Source organism: Berghia stephanieae, chromosome 6, assembly GCF_034508935.2.
Source record: "Berghia stephanieae isolate SIO BIC M18660-M18661 chromosome 6, UCSD_Bste_1.3, whole genome shotgun sequence".
NCBI classification, from domain to species: Eukaryota; Metazoa; Mollusca; class Gastropoda; order Nudibranchia; family Aeolidiidae; genus Berghia; species Berghia stephanieae.
In genome coordinates, this window is record NC_088365.1 from 10236599 (window position 1) to 10246598 (window position 10000).

Sequence of the window (10000 nt, forward strand, 5' to 3'; positions counted from 1 at the left end):
TGAAAACCGAGGTGCACATACTATATTATTATTTGCTGGTCTGCTGTTAACCGAACGCAATGAATTATGGGCCTTGTTGTATTAACAGTGTTGTAATAGGATTCAATAGTCGTAACGTCACTTCCTTCCTAATGACGCATGGTAACTTAGTAACACTGGCTCTTAACTATCGGAACAATGGTGGACGCCCGTATGAAATATTTCTCCGGCGAGCATAAAGAGTATCCAGAGGGAAAAAACACATACATTTGATCATGTTTTGACTTTTACACATTCTGATCACAAGGCATATGAAAAGTTCTAGCCAGCATGAAAAATAAAAAGGAATGATTTTCTTTGTTTAGAACCAAGATGGCCGCCGTTGCCGGCCGACGTGACATCAGACTATTGAATCCAATTGACAATATGCATTTTGCGTCGAGTTGAGAGTATTTCCATTACAACACTGGGCATGATCTATATTACCTTTCCATGTGCTCGAGGTCATTGGTCACATTGTAAAGTGTTCTCAAAATGACCCATATTATAGTGAAAAGTGTTCAAAGTCTGAGAGTATCTAATATCACGATTTGTCATTTTGTTCAGCTTGACACATGTGTATGTTAACAACTTTCATAAACAAAGCAGCGTGTTTATATTTATTGGACAGCAACAAATTATGTGATTGATGACCTGGTTGGACGAAAACATGAATATAGATCGCTCTCATTAATATTTGGGTTATCAGACCTGCAAATAAGTACACGTCGTATTCGATACATGTTCGTTTGCGTAGTGTGTGTAAATGTAAGTGATTCGAGTGGAGATAGGCTAACGAATAAAAATAAATTGCTCATCATGATGGGTTCATTTTTAGAGAAATACTCTTCAACAGTCGTAACGTCACTTCCTTCTAATGACGCATGGTAACTTAGTAACACTTGCTCTAAACTATCGGAAAAATGGCGGACGCCCGTATGAAATATTTCCCCGGCGAGCACAAAAGAGTATCCAGAGGGGGAAAAACACATAAATTTGATCATGTTTTGACTTTTACACATTCTGACCACAAGGCATATGAAAAGGTCTAGCCAGAATGAAGAATAAAAAGTAATGATTTTCTTTGTTTAGAACCAAGATGGCCGCCGTTGCCGGGGGGGCGTGACATCAGACTACTGAATCCAATTATTAAATGAAGACCCTGGAGCCGACAGAATTCTGATGAGCTTGAAACGAAACAGCCAACAGTTCCTGTCAGCTCTATGGTACACATTCAGAGCATCAACGCTGAGGTACTTGACCTGAAGCAACGGTCAGAATATTACGATCGGTGTCACCCATTATGGTAATGATCATACTCGATACTGCTGCTGAGCGATGTTACAAAATTAAATGACATGCCGTACCACTGAGTGAGCCACGGGTGGCAGCAAAGATTCATGCTGCCATCATAAGGCAAAACGATGTGTCTACAATTTTTATGAGACTGAGCAAAATTGAATTAACTCTCTCCTGACCAACTACAGACAGTTCGAAGATGACGTCATTCAGGCCTTTGTTATTGTTTTTTTTTTTTTTTGCCATCCGCGTTTATGAGTAATGCTCATTGAACTGTATTAACCTGACTATAAACTTTCATGGATACACACAGTTTTGTGTGTTGGTCCGTTACACTTCCGGATGACAATGTTATGAGCTTCTTAGCCAAGCGCATACTATCTATAGGAAAATCGTCACATTCGTTACGATGCAACCGACAGTTTTCTTATTCTGATTTCTCTTTTACATCATAGAATTTAAAGAAATGGTTTGATTACAGATATAATCACTAAACAGTGCGTTGTAGAGCTCAATTTTCCGAACAAGATTCTGTATAGAAGCCCTTGTGACTATTTTTGTTGAGTAAGAAAAGTCTATTTTGTGTTGAGTGGGTGTGAATTTTCGGGGGAAATTCTAAAAATAGGTGGTAAGAAGAGAGTAAATAAATAATTGCTCACATTGTATAGATAGTATGCAGATGACGTCACTCAGGCCTTTGTTATTGTTTCTGCCAACCGCGTTTGTGAGTTGTTCTCACTAAACTGTATTAACCAGACTATGAAAGTTCATGGTTACACAGAGTTTGTGTGTTGGTCCGTTATACTTCCGGATGGCAATGTTGTGAACTCCTTGGCCAAGCGCATTCTATCTATAGGGAATGAGATTAGGGGAAGAGTAGCGTCCCTTGATTGGACGTCACCTTACAGAGAGAACGTCAATTTGGTTTTGAAGTGTCTCAAGCCGCTTTCATCGGAAGCGAGGACGAGAGACGCATGCGCACAACCACATGACGTTCTCTCTCTCTAATAACTTTTCCGCCGGTGACGTCACAGACCATGGGTGACGCTAATCTCATTCTCTATAGATAGGTCTAGATATATCTAGTCTTAGTTTGCATCTATTTGGGGTTTTCAAGTAGATATATAATATATATATATATATATATATATATATATATATATATATATATATATATATATATATATTTAAAATGAGCTTTTATATAGCACAATATCCACTAAATGTGCTCAACGCGCTTTACAAGGGGTCCCTGACCAACAGCAACACGTAGCATGTAGAACGAGACATGACGCCTGTAAGGCGATATTACAATTTTTTTCCGGAGAGAGACAACGCTGTCAACGGCCAGATACTCATTTTACACCTGAGTACGGTGAGAGAATGTGAGTAAAGAGCCTTTTCCAAGGACTCGACTATGCGCCGAGCGCGGCTCGAACTCAGGACCTTCCGATCCGAAAGCGAGTGTCATACCACTAGACCACATAGCCGCACATATCTAGTCTTAGTTTGCATCTATTTGGGGTTTTCAAGTAGAAAAATATAATTTGCGTTACGCTATTGGAATGTAACTCTCTTTTTTGATACAAGGCGACGTGCACATATTATTAGCAGGTCTGATAACCGAACGCAATATCGGGCTTGATTAACATTGTTGTAATGGGCAACGATTTGTGTTGGTTTGAGATTGTTTCCAGTACAACAACGAGCCCATAATAATAATTTGGGTTATCAGACCTGAAAATATGTATACGCCGAAAACAGAATAGGCTCTGGTAAGAATGCTACAACATTAACGTTACACTAAAAATTAAATTAAAATTAAATTTAAATTCCCTTTATTCATGTCATAGGGGAAATTTGTCTCTAGAGTCTATTCCAAGGGAAGACTGGAATAACCCAGGCGTCAGCAAATTGAGCTAGGGCGAGATGACTTGCTCAAGGCCACACCACAGCGCAGCAGCGGGTGATCGAACTCGGTAACTTTCGGGTACGAAGCAAAGACTGTACCGCTGAGCCACGCTGTCCCCGCGTGATGATTTGGAGTGCTATTAGTCTACATGATATTATAGAAAGAACGCAAGATTGATGGGGTTTGCATGTGAGTAAATAAAATTGATCAACTCAAATTATGTCTTCGTCTTCGTCCTCTCGTGTTCACTGTAAGTGTTGTTTGATGCAAGCGTCGTGTTCACTGTATGTGTTGTTTGATGCAAGCGTCGTGTTCACTGTATGTGTTGTTTGATGCCAGCATCGTGTTCACTGTATATGTTGTTTGATGCAAGCGTCGTGTTCAATGTATGTGTTGTTTGATGCAAGCGTCGTGTTCAATGTATGTGTTGTTTGATGCAAGCGTCGTGTTCAATGTATGTGTTGTTTGATGCAAGCGTCGTGTTCAATGTATGTGTTGTTTGATGCAAGCGTCGTGTTCAATGTATGTGTTGTTTGATGCAAGCATCGTGTTCAATGTATGTGTTGTTTGATGCAAGCGTCGTGTTCAAAGTAGTGTTGTTTGATGCAAGCATCGTGTTCAAAGTATGTGTTGTTTGATGCCAGCATCGTGTTCACTGTATATGTTGTTTGATGCAAGCGTCGTGTTCAATGTATGTGTTGTTTGATGCAAGCGTCGTGTTCAATGTATGTGTTGTTTGATGCAAGCGTCGTGTTCAATGTATGTGTTGTTTGATGCAAGCGTCGTGTTCAATGTATGTGTTGTTTGATGCAAGCGTCGTGTTCAATGTATGTGTTGTTTGATGCAAGCATCGTGTTCAATGTATGTGTTGTTTGATGCAAGCGTCGTGTTCAAAGTATGTGTTGTTTGATGCAAGCATCGTGTTCAAAGTATGTGTTGTTTGATGCAAGCGTCGTGTTCAATGTATGTGTTGTTTGATGCAAGCGTCGTGTTCAATGTATGTGTTGTTTGATGCAAGCGTCGTGTTCAATGTATGTGTTGTTTGATGCAAGCGTCGTGTTCAATGTATGTGTTTTTTTATGCAAGCGTCGTGTTAAATGTATGTGTTGTTTGATGCAAGCGTCGCGTTCAAAGTATGTGTTGTTTGATGCAAGCGTCGTGTTCAATGTATGTGTTGTTTGATGCAAGCGATGGTTCAAAGCGTAAAAAGGGTACTCTTGAGAAGAATATAAGTATTAAAATTGTCCCAACTATCGGGAGCATCTGTGGTGTAATGGTAGCACGTCTGACCGGTAATCAGAAGGTCTGAGGTTCGATCCCCAGTCGAGGTGGTGGACTGATTTTTTGGGATTTTTTTTTCTTTCTTGTATTTTTCTTTCTTGCTTTGTCTGGAACCTTTCATACACACTTGTTCAGAAAAGTGAGTGGAGCAGGCACTTATGTTGGTAACAACAAGAGTTGAAATGAGTAGGAAAGTGCCAGAAGACAATAGAGAATAAAATTTCGCGGCGGTGATGGGTTCAAACCCCCATCACCGCCGCGTATTTTTTATTCTTTATTGTCTTCTGGCACTTTCCTACTCACTTCATCTCTTGTTGTTATACACATTTGTTGAGTTCTTTATGTGATAGACTATTGTGTTAACATAGCCTGTGCAGAAAAGTTAGTGTCTTGAAACATTTTGAAACATTTGATAAATAATAGGTAAAATACACGAACATTTTCTCGTATGATATTTGGCCTTATCACAGGTATTTTGGGTTGACAGTCGTAGTTGACAGTTGTGTCACTTCCACAGTTCCACAGGTGATGAGAACTCTTCTTTGTTGATGAATGTTTTTACTCAATGGCGGTGTTTACAAAGCATATTCAAGTCCAGACTTTGGTTTGATTTTATTGAGGTGTAAGTATTATTTTGAACTGTATTGGCGTTTTTTTAAAATTAAATAAATTAATATTAAAAGCAAGCCATACATTAATTTTGTAATGGCTTTGTTTAACATATAAATGATAAGACAATGCTTCTCACTCCACTGGTCAAGACAATGTATGAGTCACGTAGTCTGCCACTGACCACAGGTGAGTCGATTTTTCACCTGAGCCCAAATAAAAGATCAAGTTGGTGTGAAATTTGACTTTAAGCAAATCACAAGATTAGGGAGGCCTTCCGAAAGCTTCTACATCCCCAGTATTCTTGTTCTAGTAGGGGGTTTTGGAGGGGGAAAACTTTTTTTTTTTATAATGTTCTAGACCTCTAGATAGTAATAGTAGGGGTTTGGGACGGGGGAGACTTTAAAATTAAAAGAAAAAAAAAAAGTTTCCCCCCTCCCAAACCCCCTATAGAACACAACAAGAATACTGGGGATGTAGGAGCTAAATACTGATATTTGAAATAGTATTGGAATGAAAGTATATTATTAATAAGGGGGAGTGTCTATTTATTATAGTCTACTGCACTTCATTTCATTATTGTGCACATCGAACTAATTTTGCTACGGCTGCAGCTATTAGGACTCGAGTCTGAATAGTCTCCCGTGGCTATTCGGACTTAAATTCCAATGTGCATGTGCAATCAACGGATTATTCAGACTCAGCCTGAATAGTCTTTTGTGTCAGTTTAGTTTTTGCTTGTTTTTTGTTGTTGTTTTGTTTTTTTAAATATTTTTATTTTATTGATAATTGCATAAAATTAATGCAAATCAAAATTAGAATTTTAGTAACTATCAACAGATATTCTAAACCCGCCTTATTTGGCGAGAAAGGCAAAATCATAGAAGATCAATGGGAAGTCCAGATAGAAATTAAAAAGAAAAGAGTTTAAACTTTTCAAAAGTATAACTGAGGTATAAATGCAAAGCTTTTTTAACAACATAAAACAATGTCCAAATAAAATCAGGACAAAAATAATAATAAAATAATGTACTTTATTCATCCAAAAGGAAATTTTTGTACACAAGAAGTATAAAATGCCGACAATGATTCATACATAAACATAATATACGTAAAAATATAATGTGGTAAAGTAAAATTTGGTAATAGGTATATATAGTATAATAATATTGTAGGCTGTAAGAATAATTACATAGTGTAAATTAAGGGACATGCAGATTATAAAAGTGTAAAGATATAAATATCTAGAAAAGGTATATTGATGTCAACATATAAGAAAAAAAGATCAGTAAAAAGCTAAGAATTATTTACAGTATAATACTATTGTAAATTGACTGAGAAAAATTACTAGTATAAATTACATGGCACGTAATGTAGAATAAAAAAGGTCAATAGAAAAGTTGTAGTAAGCGATTTTGTATGGGTATGGAGTAATTTTAAAGAAAAGGTTTCAAAGTTAAAACAGACGTAGACCAAAATTTATAAATACATATATTCTGATCGTGTGAGACAGACAACAATCCTACAGTCCAAAGTAGGGGTAGGAGCTGACTTAGTGTGATAAGGGCAGGCTCTTTTTCTAATTCTTTATCACTCCCCCTCTCTGCCTACTGCCAACATTGTGTCGTCCTCCACTCTGTATGCGCATGAACATTAGAGTTTGACTCCAAATAGCCACGGGAGACTATTCAGACTCGAGTCCGATTACCACTTCATCTTGCTATATGCCCGCAATTGGTATGAGAGTTCATGAAGGCTACAGTGTCAGCGATTTAGCGGGTAATAGCCTAACCCTGCAATTTTTATTCATGCATTTTATTTAAAATCAAAAAACAAAAAAAAAACCCCAAAAGACATGCATCAAGATGCAATATCAATAGAGCAAAATATACAAGAAATAGGGAGACCTTCAATCAGCTCCTCTTGCAAAGGGAAACAACCCGTAAGTATTCCTTTAACTCACTCAATCCTAGAGTGTTTCGCTACTTTTCAAAACTGGAAAAAATGTATTAAAAATGAGCATGTGCATAGAGAGTTCTATTCAACTACCATTAACATGTAAAAACTAAAAAAAAAGTGCTTTGATACTACGCCTATAAAACATCTCAGAAAAATTGTAATAAATTCGCATGGGGTAAAAGTAACCTCGGTTATACTACGAATATAGTTGGCGTTAGGGTTGAGTGAGTTAACTAACCCCAAGAAAAAATAAAGCCTAGTACCTTTATCTAACCCTACTAAAAGGAAAAATACACACCCTAGGACTAGCACCTATAACTAACCCTAATAGTACTAATAGATAAAAAAAATCCTCTGACCTCGAGCTAACCCTAATAGAAAATAAACAACCCTAGGACTGCTTTGCTCTATCTTTCAATGCTTCAACTACACAATGGCGGCGGAGAACCAAAACCAATGGTCATGGAAATTTTAAACTTTCACTGATTTATCAAGGTTTGTTTTATAGAGTTTTTAAAATGCTACTATTATATTGACACATTTAATGAATAAACGCTTGACAAAAGTTCCACGGTGAAAATACTAATTGAAAGAGATGCTGCCCCGAGGAGCTTACAGAATTTCTCCCCAAAAATATGCATCTTACTCATTCTAAGATTGAAAATAATATCAAAGGAATATTGCATAATATATGTTCAACGATAAGTTGAAAGGAGGTAGTTGTAGTAGTAGTAGTGATGTCAGTAGGAATGATGATTGTGTGAGGTATTGGTGATAGTTGTAGTTGTGGTGATAGGATAATGATGCAGTAGTGGTGGTGGTGGGAGGGATGATGATATAGTGGTGGTAGGAATGATGTGGTCGTGGTGGAGATTGTATTAGTGGCTGGAGGCATGAGGATGTCATGTTGTGGTCCCTTTAATTTTGACATTGGCAGTCAACTTTTCTTCTGTTATGCAAAGAAACACAAAACTGTAGAATAAGTGATGGAAGGCAAAATATGCGGCTACATGAATGCATTTTTATTGAGGGCTGGAATAACTGATGAGCTGACTCTCAAAGTTTGTCTACAGTGCTTGTCTATATCAACTCTTTTAAAACAAATTTAGATGGTTTAGTGTGCTTTTCAACAAAATTATAGGTCGTTCTGACAGTGGTCATGTCCAGATAGGTGGCAAAATTCTAACCACTTTATGTTGTGTCCTTTAGTAAGGCAGGCACTTAAAACATATGTGACTTGGACTTGGACTGCATAGACTAAAAATTTTGTCCCATATATGGCTTTCTTGAGGAGGGTGGTTGCATTTTGAAAAATACCTGAGATGTACATTTTAAATATTTGTGTGTTCATCCCTAAAGTTTTAGTATTTTACTTACTTTAGTTTATATAATATAGTATTGAAACAATTTTAGATATGTATAATTTATCATGTACAGATTTTGATTCAGTCTAGCTAAGTAATTGAGGCAAATTTAATTTTTTACCTTTTAGAAATTCGATTGTTTTTGGATTGCTTGCTACTGTGGCCTTTATGTTAAGCTTATATTTGAAGAAAAGACAAAACAAAAGAAATGATCAATGAATGCATGGCCAGAATGTCTGATTATCTTCCAACTTGATTGTTGTGACACTACATATGTCTAACTTCTACGTCATGGCACAAAACTGAAGGGCTAGAGCTCAGGTGGTCGCTGGTTCGGATAAGTAAGTAAGTAAGTGACACTAAAATTTAATTTCAATACAGTATATCTTATCAATCACGTTCTATATTAAAATCTTATCTTGTATTGTTTATTTATGAATTTCAAAATGAACAAATTGCTGTGATCTCACAACATTGATTTGATTTATTTCCATCCACTCTGCAGATTTTTATCATGGAGAAGCAAAAGGATGCAAATGCCACGTGATCTGTCAGCTGATTCTTGGACACGTAAAATCAGAAGCAAGCAGACAGTTTTTACTGCATTTGCAACCGTAAGTCATATACACTTATTCCTTATCCAAACCAGCGACCATCTGAGCTCTAGCCCTTCGGTCTGAATATACACTTATTAATACTACCAAAGTTACACAAACATTAAAAAAAAAAATGAAGTTTTTGGCTTCTTTATTGTTCATGGCAATGCGATTTAAAAAAAATAATAATAAAAAGGTGATTGCATTTATACTATATAAGTATGAGCCTTATTCGTTTATTTATCCAACAAGCTGTACGGATCAATGTTTCAAATTTATCACCTTCTTGTACAATTTCGCTTATCATATCCATCATCTTCATTCTTAATACGCTTCAACAGTCGTAACGTCACTTCCCTCGTAATGACGCATGGTAACTTAGTAACTGGCTCTAAACTATCGGAACAATGGCGGATGCCCTTATGAAATATTTCTCCGATGAGCATAAAAGCGTATCCAGATGAAAAAAACCCATTATAAATCTGATAATGTTTTGACTTTTACACATTCTGATCACACGACATATGAAATGTTCTAGCCAGAATGAAGAATAAAAAGTAATGATTTTCTTTGTTTAGAACCACGATGGGCGACGTGACATCAGGACTATTGAATCCAATTGTGATCCTCCATCTTTCAGCAGTATTATTTCTGGTAGAGCTAGTTACTGGAAATTGAACGAATGGTCACGGATATGAAACTGTGGGGTAGTTTTTATTCGTTATGGTGGAGATAGTGATAATTTCTAATATTATAAACCAACTCTCAATTACTATTTCTTATTCTCCTAACTATAAATTCACTTTTTGACATCCGAGCCATCTTGACATAATCCTGTTTTGAGACAGTGGGTCACAATTTTGAAAAGTCACTTTAAATTTTGTCGACTCGCATGACTTTTGTTGCTAGATGAGAAATGATACCTACTATTACACCACAAGTATGTTTTCAACTAGAAGTTA

At 36.8% G+C, this 10000-nt stretch overlaps 1 protein-coding gene across 1 annotated transcript in view; it reads left to right on the top strand.

The window, feature by feature from the left end:
- The first annotated feature begins 5065 nt into the window (after nt 1-5065).
- Nucleotides 5066-10000, top strand: part of LOC144974467 (uncharacterized) — a 233894-nt gene continuing 228959 nt past the window's right edge. The window contains exons 1-2 of the mRNA XM_078917355.1: nt 5066-5132; nt 8948-9056. The gene's annotated coding sequence lies outside the window, so the exon portion shown is untranslated. The remainder of the gene's footprint in view (nt 5133-8947; nt 9057-10000) is intronic.